Genomic DNA, 14,840 nt, shown 5'->3' with positions numbered 1-14,840 from the left:
CGTTATATTAATGAAATGTGTCATTAAAATTGAGCCAATGAAACAATTTCATTGATATAACGAAATTTTTCTTTATTATAACGAATTTTTTGTTAGTCAACGAAACGTTTCGTACTATTAACGAAAATTTTCATTGTCTTAATGAAAATGTTTCGTTATATCAATGAAAAATTTTCGTTGGCTCAATTTTAATGAAATTTTCTTTGTGTGTATAGAAAATTTTACTTCTATAGAAAATGTTGTCAAAATTTTATTTCTATAGAAACTTTAAACTGTAATCGGCCTTTTTTAGTTTAATATATACCACGTATGGACTATGTGGTATATATTACGGTGTTAGGAAGTTTTAAGATACCTTGTCATCGGCAAGTGTTACCGCAACCCAAGTAATTCGATTGTGGATGACAGTCTTCAGTTTCTACGCAATCCATGGTGGAGGGTACATAAGCTTCGGCCTGGCCGAACTTACGGCCGTATATACTTGTTTCTATAAAAAATTTTGTCAAAAATTTTATTTCTACAGGAAAATTGTGAAGTATCTCTTCGTTGCAAAATCTACCAAAACATATATAATTGTTCTAATCTACCATTTTTGGTAGAATTCTACCAACTGTGGCAACCGTGATACCAAATCATGGTGAAGGGATTTCAAAAAGAGTAAAATTCATTTTAACTCTCTTGCAAGTTTTTGCCGCATAATCTTTAATGGAAAAATATGCCAACAAACCTTTGAAATATAATTATTTTAATTATTCAGAATACATAAAGAAAAAGGCTGACTATATTACAGGGTGTTTGAAAGCATTTAATTAGTAATGACACAATCCCTTACCATTGGGGTTTATGTATTGACTAAATCATCAAGTGACTCTTAGATATGGCAACATCGATCTTTATTGTTAAGAATTGTTATACGGCTTTTTTCATACATGTGGGGACTCTAAACACAAAAATGACATTTGACAATGTAGTACAATATGACCGTGTGGCCTAATGGATAAGGCGTCGGACTTCGGATCCGAAGATTGCAGGTTCGAGTCCTGTCACGGTCGAAATAAAATAATTTTTTGGAAATGTTTTTTTATTTTTTCTGGTAATTTTTCTTTTTTTTTGTAATAGAAGTAAAATAATTTATAAGCCAAACATTTTAATAACTAATTGGTTTTTCTAATTGTTAATGTAAGAATATATTTGAAATGGGAGAACCTATGGAGTAATACTACATATAGAATTAGCTCATATCAAAGTTGAATGACGTCATATTCAATCATGGATTCAAATCTAAAAAAAAATGAGACATTCATTAGTTGTGTTGTTCTTGCAATGTTTGGGGTTATCGTAGGTTAAAGAATGTTAATCAACTTTAATGAAACATGTCATAAATATTTATAAATCATGGTGATATTTTTATTTTATTTTTTTAATTTTAGTATTTTAGTTAAAAAATTAAAACTGTTTACTGGATAAAAATTACTAACTGACCGTGTGGCCTAATGGATAAGGCGTCGGACTTCGGATCCGAAGATTGCAGGTTCGAGTCCTGTCACGGTCGAAAAATTGATTTTTGATGACATCGCTATCCCTATGAAGGAAAAAGGACTTACTTCGTAAGTTAGCGCAGAAAGAAAACAAAAGTATAAAAATTTTAAAATAATAAAATGTTCAAATTTCCCATACGTGTACACCAAAAAAACATTTTTACTTGCATCCAAAAATTTGGACCCTCCCTTAAGGATTTTGCTATTGGTTCTGAGCCAAAGATGTGGCTTTCTTAAAATAAAGAAAATTTTTGGGGGACCCACCATCTAGCTTTAAATCTAATCAATAAAATTTAAATTGGAATACAGATCTCATAGAATTTCCATTCGCTTTATGCGATATCTTAATTAAGCTATTAATCTCTTCCATTTTTTGTAATTTAATTTAACTTAAATCTAAAGATTCCATATATAAACTAAATATTGTTTTTTTTTATTAAAAACATTTTTTTTCTTTACTTTAACTTGCTTTAGTTCAAAGACATGCGACTTTAACGGAGGAACGCATGATTCGTGTCCTAAATTTAAGGAAAAAAATTAACAATTCTGGCAACGATGGTCCTCCGTAGTTAAACTAACGGTGAATTTAAGTTATTTTTAGAAATATATAACTCCCCTAAAATCGGACGGTTCGTTATTTTATATCATCCACATAATTTAACCCAATTTTCGGCCAAAAAAGTTTAAAATTCAAATCTATTCTAAAAATATATCTAGTCGATTATAGCAAAATTATATTTTTGTATTTGAAGCTCGATTTCATAGACTATTAAAAACATAAATTAGAATAAAAATCGGAGCATATATTTTTGCCGCTTTCGAAGCACTGTGTGGCGGCTTTACGGCTAAGCCGAAATAAATTTGGAAGAAAATACAGCAATTATAAGCAAAATTTTCAGATGTTAACTCGTTGACTTTCAAAAAATAGTCGGCGGCGGCTAAAAACGACGGCATAACTGGGCGGATTCATTCTCTGATATGACCGCCGCATAAATTGGATTGATAGATTGTACAATTTATCTTACAACCGTTTGGAATACCTTAATCAGAGAATGAAGGCGCCGAGTCGCGCCGCCAATTTTAGTCGCCGCCGACCAGTTTTTGCCAGCCGACGCCGCCGCCGAATATATCGGCTCCAGAGAATGAAGCCGCTGAGTCGCGCCGCCGACAATTTTTTGTCAGTCGACGCTGCCCCCGAATATGGTGAATCATCCCGACTCAAATTTAGCCACCAATTAATCAAAAATATTGATACACCCTCAAAAAAAATCGCTTCTTTAACATATGTCCCAAACATATTTTGCAGGAAGCACATATATTATTGGATACTGCCGAAACATTAATATGTTTGTTTTATGTGAACATATTATATGTTTGGAAGCATTTTGAGCCCAAAAATATTATATGCTTGGAAGAATTTTTCGCAAAGATGATTGTGCTCATACCCTAACATACTCGCAATTTTCACTTCCACGAAATTTTTTAGTTCTTGCACCTTTTTCTGTAATACAAATAATGTTGAAGAAATTATTCACTTTTATAATTTTTTTAAATTTTACCTTTCGCCTGCACGGAGAATCGAACCGAGGACCATACACTATCCACTGGGCTACGTAGCTGTTATAGTCACCAGTAGATAATTATCGTTATAAGTTACATTTATATAGCATAGTTTGCAGCGCCCACGAGCCCATGCAAACATAACATTATTTAACAGAAACATACATTTGTTTGCCACGTGGAGCAGTGGCTAGCATGTCTGCCTTGCATGCAAAGGGTCGTGGGTTCAATCCCTGCTCCGACACTTTTTTTTTTAATTTACACATTTATATTTATACTATATTAAATTTTTATAATGAAACTTTGAAATGTGGGTTATTAAAGATTTATAGTCAGTAACAGTGCTTGATATAAACGTAATTGACTGATTTTTGGATAAAATATTATTTTTTATTGCAAAAATAACAATTTTGTAACAAAAAACTGTTTTTGGTACAAAACTTTAAAATTTGGAAAGAATTCAAAAACTAACAAAAGAAGAACGTGGAGTCGAGTATAAACATACATAAATAATTTTATAATATAAACATAAATTTATTTAGGCGTGAACAGTTTTTTACTAGCATTGAACACCATCGCTCTAAAATGCCTCTTATTTTTCTTTAATAATTTATTTTAAAGAAAATAAACTTTTTCAATTGTTTTAGCTGCAAAACTCGAACTTAATGCCCGCTTTTATATTTGAAGGTGTCCGTCAACTCCTCGTGGACTACTTATTAATAAAGAGGAACTAAACATTGTTTTTATAGATTTTACTGTGTAATTTTTCACTATTTCCTCCTTATTTCATTTTACTGTCCCAACTCTAAAAAGGGTATAGTACCCTTTCGTTATTTTTATGAAGACCCCTGATTTCTTTTAACGAACCAAGAAAAAAAATTGTGCCCATAATGCCAAAATGATAAACAAAACACATGTCCACACATACATAAAATGCTGCTCTCAGGCGAAAACATATGCTGGTTGGTTTTCAAATGTCTATTCTCTTGGTTCCGAATGTCTATTCTCTTTATTCAAATTAAATAATATTTAGACTTAAGCATATCAAATTTTTGGCCTTATCAAAAAACAGTTTTCCGAAACAACATACAAGCGGTTTCACAGAAATTTTTCTCTTTTGATTCTTTCGCTTTGTAATGTTGATATCTTTCGTCAACTCTCTCGGTTTCCATCTCTATTTCTTTCTCTATACTCTCTCTATCGCTTTGAATAAAATATCACAACATATGTATGTTTAGTCGAAATTTGTAAATTTATATATTGTTACGTTTTTATATTTAGGCGTTTTTAATAACCCGATAATGAAAACACAGTTCTTTTAAATAACGACAATCTACAATTTATTTACTATGACTTCACACTTTACAATTCGTTCACACTGAAGTTATTCGTTTGACGCTTTAATTAAGACTGACTCGTTAGCAGCATGCGAGCGCTTTTATATATGACGGTGTGGCAATACGAGAACATTCTGGTAGCACAACAATATTCTGGCAACGCCAGAACATTCTTAGACAATGCTAGAAGGATCTACGACCATTAAGTTGTTTACCTGGTGGCTGCCAAACACATACACACTCACATAGATATATGCTCGCATTACTACAACAACAACAATAATGACAATAGACAATGAGATGAAATGAGAATGCAGAATAACAAAGCAAAGGGGTTGCTATTCTATGAGAGAGTAAGAACTAACATTTCGGTAAGCAAACAAAAGAACATAAAAGAAATTCAGGAAAATACTAGAAAATGAATAGATGATTCCAAGAAGTGATAGCGAAATTTTATCGTTACAATTTGAAATTTTAAATTAACGGAAACTAATTTAAATAAACTTATGTCTATAATTATCAAATTCGTAACACTGCCTCCCGCTTAAGCCTGTTCGTCCCGAACAGGCACAGAACCTGTTCCGTAAGGAGCCAATCGTTCCAGATGTACAACTTTCATCTTTGATCTAGGGCTGTCGTCCTTCTGAATCCGGTATACAACATCATTGATCTTCTTGATGACTTTGTATGGGCCTTCCCACTGTGTTTGCAGTTTAGGACACAATCCTTTCTTTCGTTGCGGGTTAAATAGCAGAACCAATTCTTCTTCTTGGAAGCCCTCAGTATTTACAGCACGATCGTATCTCGCCTTCATTCTGTTGCTGACCATTTTTATTTTGTTGCGCACTGATTCGTGAACTTCACCGAAAGTGTTTGGGATGTCGTTTCTGTTTTCTTCCATGGCGAGCTCATTAGGTTTAGCGCCGAATATCAAATCTCCAGGCAACTTTAACTCAGTTCCGAATAGAATATTGGCCGGTGTTCGAGAGGTGGAATCATGAATGGCAGATCTATAGGACAGCAAAAACTTTGGTATATGCTCGTCCCAGTCCCTCTGGCCGTTGTCCACCACTTTTCGAAGATGTTCCTCCAGAGTGCGATTAAACCTTTCTACCATGCCATCGGATTGTGGATGTAATGGTGTAGTCCTCGTTTTCTTGATACCAAAGGATTCACACATCTCTTTGAATATGGCCGATTCAAAATTTCTTCCCTGGTCTGAGTGAATCTCGGACGGCACACCGTAGCGACATATCCAGTTTTTGTTGACAACATCCACAATCGTTTTTGCCTCTTGGTTTGGAATTGCATACACCTCCGGCCATTTACTGAAGTAATCCATGACCACAAGGACATAACGGTTTCCAGAATCACTTACTGGGAAAGGGCCTGCCACGTCCATTGCTATTCTTTCAAACGGGGCTCCTGGTCTATATTCTTGCATAGGACCTCGACTTTTCCTTGTTGGACCTTTCGCCTTCATGCACTTCTCGCAATTGGCTACCCATTCAGCAATTGATTTCTGGCATCCAACCCAGTAGAATCGTTGCTTCACTTTCTCGGCGGTTTTGGTTATTCCCAGATGACCTCCACTGGGACCATTGTGGAACTCCGCCAAAACGTCTTTTATTTTGGAATCCGGTACGATGATCAAATTTCGGCTGCTCTTGCCATCTTCGCTTTCCCATTTACGTTGCAGGGATCCATTGACTAGAACTAAACTATCCCATTGAGCCCAGTATGCTTTCATAAGTGGACTTTCGGCTGCGATGTCTTTCTTGCTGGGTTTCTTATTTTCTTGTTTTGCCGAAATAATTTTTCTCAGAATGGGATCTTTACGTTGCTCTGTTGACCAGTCTGTGTCAGATTCGATGTGTAACTGCCTGACATTTACAACTGTCTCCTTTGGTTCAGCCTTCGAGTAGCGTCTGCTTTCTACATTGCAATGCCGTCGTGTCAAGGCTTGCTCAATAACTTGTTTGCCACCTTTTCTATTATCCGCAAAATTTGAATTTGAGTCGCTTGGCTTTGTGGTCGCCTTCTTCTGATTATTGTTTAATGGAGATGGCGAGATTGACCCCGACGTTTTACGCCACGCTTTACATTCCCGGGAAAGATGTCCAGCCTTATCACAGTTATAGCATTTCATTCTAGATTTATTTGCTTGCTGCTTCATTTCTTGCATTATCTGCTTTAGAGCCTCTTTTACCAATTCAATGACCGATTTCAATTCTTCACACTCGGTCTCTACTCTGCGTACTTTGTGAATTTGAGGCCGTGCCAGCAATCTCGCAGTCTCTTGTACAAGTGCAAATGTTACTGTTTCTGTGAATGTAGCTTTTTGTGCGGTATATGTTGCACATTTTATCTCAGGGTCTCGAATGCCATTCACAAATGTCTCAATCTTGATACGATCTATAAGAGGATGATTCTCTCCAGGGTATGCCAAAAGCACTAGCCGCTCAACTTCTGTTGCGAAATCTTGTAGGGTTTCATTCGATTTCTGGATTCTTCCTCTCAATTCCATTCTGAAGATGTCCTGCTTGTGCTCTCCACCATACTTGCGTTGAAGTGCCGCTATTACTTCATTATAGTTATTTCTAGAAGAAGCGGGAATGCTTTGTATCACATCAGCAGCATTGCCCTTTAATGCCAATAGAAGTTCAATTGCTTTATCATCGTCATTCCACAAATTTCTACAAGCAACCATTTCGAATTGGAATTTGAAGACATCAAATGACGTTGAGCCATCGAAAACAGGAGTTTTGATTTTAGAGCCCACGATGACGCGCACTGGACCACCTTTAATTTCCAGCTCTGACATTTTTTTCTCGATGTGCAGAAACTTCTCATCATGAACCATAATTTTCTCATCCACGGAAAGAACTTTCTTATCCAATTCCACAATTTGATTTTCTATATGGTCCACACGTTTCTCCATGCCTTCAGAAATTTGTTGTAATTTTTCGTTGAGAATTCTAGAATTTTCGTCGAATTTTTCTTCCAATTTTCTAGAATTTGTTTCCATTTGTAGGGCATTTTCTTTCAGCAATTTTCTAGAATTTTCTTCCATTTTTCTAGAATTCTCATCCATGATTTTTCTAGAGTTTTCTTCCATCATTTTGCTCAAAACATTGAGCATTGATGTGTAATCCACAACACTCGAAGCCACAGATGGAGTTTCTACACTGCTTGTATTGACGAGTATTGATTCATCAATGTCTTCCTTATAATCAAACTCATGCGTCGCAATGTCCATATTACGCCGTTCAAACTCTTCCAGTAGACGCTTTTGAAGCTGGGCCTTATTGCCTGTTGTCGGCAGCTCCAGTTTGCTCAATTCCTTTTTTAAGTCTTCCACACGAAGCTCATTAAACTTCATTGTAGATTTTTTTTTCGTTATCCCACTTCTGACACCAATTGTTACGTTTTTATATTTAGGCGTTTTTAATAACCCGATAATGAAAACACAGTTCTTTTAAATAACGACAATCTACAATTTATTTACTATGACTTCACACTTTACAATTCGTTCACACTGAAGTTATTCGTTTGACGCTTTAATTAAGACTGACTCGTTAGCAGCATGCGAGCGCTTTTATATATGACGGTGTGGCAATACGAGAACATTCTGGTAGCACAACAATATTCTGGCAACGCCAGAACATTCTTAGACAATGCTAGAAGGATCTACGACCATTAAGTTGTTTACCTGGTGGCTGCCAAACACATACACACTCACATAGATATATGCTCGCATTACTACAACAACAACAATAATGACAATAGACAATGAGATGAAATGAGAATGCAGAATAACAAAGCAAAGGGGTTGCTATTCTATGAGAGAGTAAGAACTAACATTTCGGTAAGCAAACAAAAGAACATAAAAGAAATTCAGGAAAATAAATGATTCCAAGAAGTGATAGCGAAATTTTATCGTTACAATTTGAAATTTTAAATTAACGGAAACTAATTTAAATAAACTTATGTCTATAATTATCAAATTCGTAACAATATGTTTGCATTCACACATATGATTTTTATGAACATTCATGGCCCAAACATAATTTATTCTAACATATTAACATAGATGTCCCAAACATTTAGTGTTCGTTTAGGAACATCACATGTTTGCACTTAAATATATTGTGTTTTAAAATTTTGCCCGAAACACAGTTTGTTTATATCGGAACATATGAAAAACATATTTTTCTAACAGTGTATAAATCAGTAAATTGTATTAATAATTGTTATATTTTGTGACAAAATTTTAAACCTTCCACCCACAATCAATCAGTATCATGTTGTTGTAATAATTTTGCAAGATTTTAGCTCAGAAAGTTTGAATTAAATGTAAATTTGATTGTAAGATTGGTTGCACAACTAATCTCATTATTTTTCGGATAACTTCAAATTGATTTTATAAAGGAAAATTGTCCGCCGCCGAATAAACAAATTTATATCGATTTAGCCGCCGCTTCCGGAGGCAAAAATTTATTGTCAGCCGCCGCCGACCCATTTTTGTCGGAGGTGGCTGACACGGCTTCATTCTCTGATCGACTCATCTCGACTGAAATTTAACCGTCAATTAATCGCAAATATTTTTTTTTTGCCAAAATATTGAACTTTCAAACCCACAATCGATCAGTATCAAATTGTTATAATTACACACAAAAAAATAATACTAAACTAAATTGAGTTTTAAATTCTTGATTTTAGCCCAGATTTGTACTTAAAATTTTAAGTACGTTAATCAAGTTGAGAAGAGATCATCTAACGAAATCAAGCTCAGGGAAGCTAAAAATGAGAAATTTGTGCTCACTGAAGTGCAAACACTCTTGTTTTTAGTTCGGAAAAAATAGAGAAAATAGAGGGAGAAAAAATATAAAGTTTACTCTCATTTGTACGCTCACAGAATACAAAGTCAGTGTTGCCGCTTGTTGAAATTATGTAAAACTAAAAAACTTCCACAAGTCAATTAACTATCCGTAAATTTCAAATGTTTATTTTCATATCAAACATAAGTTATACCTTATACACATTAGGCTTGAAATCTATAAAAAGTGAATTTTAAATCCCTTATTTATAAGGCAAATGACAGTTGAAATCTAGTTAAAGTGGATTTTGGAAGTGTAATGTGAATGAGGTTTTAAATAATTGTTTATATATTCTATAAACACTATTTGGATGAAAAAATACAATATTCCCAATTAATTACCGTTTTCAGACATATTGAAAGAATCTATGTAAACGATGATGCATTATGTTCCTATAAAAATTTTCATAAAAAAGAGCTTGGTGACAGAGTTAATAAGAAATGAATTTATATTACAAAATGATGCTACCATAAAGGACGCATAAAATACATTTAGTAATAAACTACCGATTATCAAAAAATGCCATGCGAGCTTTCGAAGTGAAAGTGAGAAACAAAAGCAAACATTTTAAATATATTGAAGAATCAAGTAATACGAACAATCTCATAATTTTATTTATTTATTAAAATCTTTCTCATAATTTAATCTATACCCATCATTCAAGAAGAAAATTGTCAAACGGCAACACTGCTTTCATCCCCTAAAACTAATATGATAATACTGCTGTACTCAAGTAAAGCTTATGTTTGTAAGAATATACCTCCTCTCTCTGCCTCTTTACTCTCTTCATAATTTAGCCATAAAACTTTTGTTGTAAATAAAAATGTGATCTAAATTAAACGCGTTTTATTTATGGGGTTTGGATACGGGATTAAATTATAAATAAAGTACGATGAATGATTGAATTAAGAAAAGGTCGCTCTTAAAATAAGCAATGTGTGTACATAACTTAAGTACCTTTCATACTTAAATTAAGAACTGATCATGACAAATTTGAGACATTTTCAGGATTGAATCCAGTACAAAATAGATTGAATTGATAACTGGTTAACGTAAGTCAAGAACTGAGCCGGCATAAAACAAGAATTAAGAAAGCTTAAAGGAAGCATTTTCGGGATTATAATGAAAAGAGCTTCGGGATTAATACAAGCATTATATGTCTTAATTCAAGATAGCTCAAATATTGAATTAAGTGTGGTTCGTAGCTTGAAATCAGTATTCCGTTTCTTAAAAAATACTAAATTTAAGCCACATGTACTTAAAAATTCTATACTTGAATTGAGAAATCTTAGCTTGGTGTTAGAAAAACCGTACTAGCTATACTTCTGACACCGCTGCGGCTTGAATTAAGAAATCTTTTCTTATTTTTTCTTTGTGTGTACTTATCTCAGAAAATATCAATGAAATGTACATTTTATTGTAAAATTGATTGTACAATTAATCTCATTGCCCTTCGGATAACATTAAATTGATTTTATAATGGATAATTGTGCGCCGGCGAATAGACAAATTTATATTGGCTTAGATGTCAAGCCGCCGCCGTCGGAGGGAAAATTATAGTGGCAGCCGCCACCGAAAAAATGGGTCGGCTCTGACCTTAATCCGAGCTTTATATTCATACTTGCCTGCCAACTAGTGGATTGATAGATTCTCCAGCAGAGAATGAAGCCGCCGAGTCGCGCCGCTGATTTCAGTCGCCGCCGATCATTTTTTGCCAGTCGACGGCGCCGCCGAATATGTCGACTCATCTCGACTCAATTTAAGCCGCCAATTAATCAAAAATATCGATTTAAATCAGAAAAATATAATAATAATTGTAGTATTTTTGCCAAAATGTTGAACCTTCCACCCACAATCAATCAATTTCAAACTGCTATAACATTTTTGGAAATATATAGCTCAGAAATTTTTAACTAAATGTAAATTTGATTGTAAGATTTGTTGTACAACTAATCTCATTACCATTCGAATAACTTCAGATTGATTTTATAATGGATGATTGTGCGCCGCCGAATGGACAAATTTATATCGGCTTAGCCGTCAAGCCGCCGCCGCCAGAGGTAAAACTTTAGTGTCAGCCGCCGCCGACAAAAATGGGTCGGCTTCATTCTCTGTTCTCCAGTTTCACTTGCTTTCTGGGATTGTACATATTTGCACTTTTTCCGGATAAATCTGTTCAGTGTTCAGTGTTTACAGCAGCAAAAAGAACAATCCCAATGTTATGCCTGACAATTAATAATCATCGCTAACAATAAAACAACAATTTTTTCCTTCTATATGGTGAGATTAACGAATTTATTTAAAAATATTTAACATACAATAATACAATGAATTAACATAAACATAACAAGATATTGTTTAGAAGTGATCGTCTAACATAAACATTTTTATTATTACAGAGAGTTAATTTTATTGTTCTATTCTGTTTTTTGTTTTTTCGGCCAACAAGAAAACGCAACAAAGATTAATAAAGATTAGCAACTAATTTCAATCCAACATTTGGATGTCTGCGAAAAGATTTCAAATCATATTCGTTTGAAATTTCTTTAGGTTTAAGTGTATACATATATTTGGTATTTTCTCTTTGAAGTAATTGAACTACTAACAACAATGAACACAGTTTAAAAGTTTAAACAATTAAAGCAATATATATGTATAGATATTAAAACACAGCAACATTATTACATATGTATATGTATGTATGTATGTAATTTTTTTCTTCTTCATGATTTTAATATGCACTAATTTGTGTTTTTTTGTTAATATTTTTCATTTATTAGATATATCAGTTTTTGTTTTTATTTGGAATATCCTTATTTCTAAGGTATATATATTTTTGTGTTTTTTTTTTCTCAATGTAACATTCAATTCGAATACATACAACTCTACTATTTTATTCAACTTATTTTTTTTTTCATAGTCAATACAATACAACTAGGGTTTTCTTCTTTTTCGTCGTTTCGATTCTTTTGGTTTATTTATATATATATTTTCCAAAATTTCTCTATAACAATGGTATTTTTTTATTATGTATATATATTGGTTTGTATATGTATATATATATATAGATCTATGTATATTGGAGCTTTATTCCATATGATATGTATTTATATAATATATGATTTTATGATATATTATCTTTTGAGTTCGACTTTTGGATAACTCTCCTTAAATAATAACAATTTAAAAATTAAAATCCAATATTTGTATATAATAAATAAAACATAAAGTGCACAAAAAAAATAATTATAATAATTTTTTTTGTAATTTTAAACTTGGACACACAAATAGAAAAAGTTTCGTTATATTAACGAAATGTGTCGTTAAAAGTCAGCCAATGACACAAATTCGTTAATACAACGAATTTTCTGCAAATCAACGTAACGTTTCGTACTATTAACGAATATTTTCATTGTATTAATGAAAACGTTTCGTTATATCAATGAAAATTTTTCGTTGGCTGACTTTTAATGAAATTTTCTTTGTGTACAATCCGAAAACCGAACACCTTCTAAAAGTGGACAGTGGTCTGGGGAAGTTTGATATGTTATCACATAAAACTTGTTCTAAAAGTTCAGCTTTAAAAGCACTTCCATAAATTTTCTCCCAAAAATGTTCTGCTTTTAATTATTCAGAATTAATAAAATGGTACAACTTTTTGGGGAAAAAGGGCTAATTACTCACAAAAAGTTTTTGTGACTCAATCAAGAAATTTATTGATCCAATTAATTTTGTAATTGAAATATCTTCATTCACAAAAATGATAGTATCAATCACAGTTTTAATTGGGCATAAACAAATACTTGATTAAACAATTAATTGATTTCATGAAAAAATTTCAATTAATTTTATAAATTGACTCAATTACAAATTTAATTAATGTTGATTGCAAAACTTAATAAATTTTTTAATTAAAAACGTATCTATTTTCAATTACTTTCTTAAATTATTTTTTTTTTTTTGATAAAAAAATTGATTGTTTGAAAAAATATTTTAATTAAAATTAAAAGCAAAAATCCATCTGGCTTGGTATTTCGAGTTAAATTAAACTGTTAGCTGTATCAAATAATTTTTTATTTAAAAATAGTAACCATTGACTTAATAAAATCAATTAATTCATTAATTGAAAAATAATTCAACCTCAATCAAATTTTTAATTGGAAATATTTTGGTGATATTTTTTTCTTTTTTAACTGGCTTGGTATTTCCAGTTAAATTAAACTGTTAGCTGTATCAAATAATTTTTTATTTAAAAATAATAAAAATAGCAACCATTGACTTAATAAAATCAATTAATTCATTAATTGAAAAATAATTCAACCTCAATCAAATTTTTAATTGGAAATATTTTGGTGATATTTTTTTCTGTGTACCTTTTACACAAAGTATAAAGCCGACTCAATTTTATCGGAGGCGGCTGATACAATTTTTTTTGCCAACGGCGTCGGCCGCTTGACGGCTATGCCGTTAAAAATGTGTCCGTTAGGCTCCGCTATAGAAAATGAAGCCACCGATTTTAGCCGCAGCCAACCCTTTTTTATCAACCAATTAATCAAAACTATATAACTATATTTTTCAAAAATCTAACTCAGAAAAATTTAAGAAAATGTAAATTTGATCGTAAGATTGGTTATAAATAAATCTAATTACCAATAGGGTAACTTTAATTTGGTTTCTAAAGGATAATTGTCGCCGCCGAATAGGCAAATTTATATCGGCTTAGCCGCCCGAATCCCCATTTATCTGTACGCGAATGCCACTTTTCAATTTTAAGAGACATATCGCAGATGTTGACTACACAATAATTTATGAGACATATCGATTCTGAGGCTTATTAATGTGGTCGATTACACATTTATCGATTTTTTACTTATTATCAAAGGCACCTTATACGGTCGGATAAACCCTGCGACATAACACGTTGCGGCCACAAATCCACTAGTATAAGGTTATGTTCGCGTGTTTCGGGGACGTGTTGGGAAAAAATCAAAACAACTTTGATTTTTTCTGGTTGGGTGGCACAAATCATTGAGTGTAAGGGGATGTTCGCCAAACATTATCAAAAACAAATTTATTTTCACAATAAAAACACGCATTTCTGCAATGAAATTAACGAGGGATCGTCAATTCTGGCTAGACATTGAAAAAATATATAATTCTAAACAAGAATTGTGGCAAAAACGTAGAAAAATTCCACTTCTATTCAGTGGAAAACCAGGAGAGAACTATTTTGAAATCCATCAAGTAATTTGTAATTTATGAAATGTGGAATACTTCCGGAATCATTGTTTTGTCATATATATCCGGATTTTTATTATTTTCTTTCATTTGTTCATTAAAAAATGCCTTTACCCATAACTCTTCATACATCTTCATTGTTTATGTTTATGCTTCATCTTATTTTTCCACGTTGTCATCACATTTCTTCGAGCAGTGTAAGGGCAAATCTTGAACGAACACACAACAAATAGACGAACCTCTGTCGTAGGGTTTATCCGACCGTCTAAGGTCCGCTTCAGCATTGT

At 32.8% G+C, this 14,840-nt stretch overlaps 2 non-coding genes across 2 annotated transcripts; both read left to right on the top strand.

Annotated features, from left to right (window-relative positions):
- The first annotated feature begins 979 nt into the window (after window positions 1-979).
- TRNAR-UCG (transfer RNA arginine (anticodon UCG)) lies at window positions 980-1,052 on the top strand. Its single transcript has one exon. It is a non-coding gene; the product is annotated as a tRNA-Arg (tRNA).
- Window positions 1,053-1,479: 427 nt separating this feature from the next.
- Window positions 1,480-1,552, top strand: TRNAR-UCG (transfer RNA arginine (anticodon UCG)). The gene has a single exon. It is a non-coding gene; the product is annotated as a tRNA-Arg (tRNA).
- The last annotated feature ends 13,288 nt before the right edge of the window (window positions 1,553-14,840 follow it).

Source organism: Haematobia irritans, chromosome 1 (genome assembly GCF_050003625.1).
Source record: "Haematobia irritans isolate KBUSLIRL chromosome 1, ASM5000362v1, whole genome shotgun sequence".
Taxonomy (NCBI): Eukaryota; Metazoa; Arthropoda; class Insecta; order Diptera; family Muscidae; genus Haematobia; species Haematobia irritans.
Note: the sequence above shows the minus strand (reverse complement) of the source record. Positions and strands in the feature narration are given on the sequence as shown.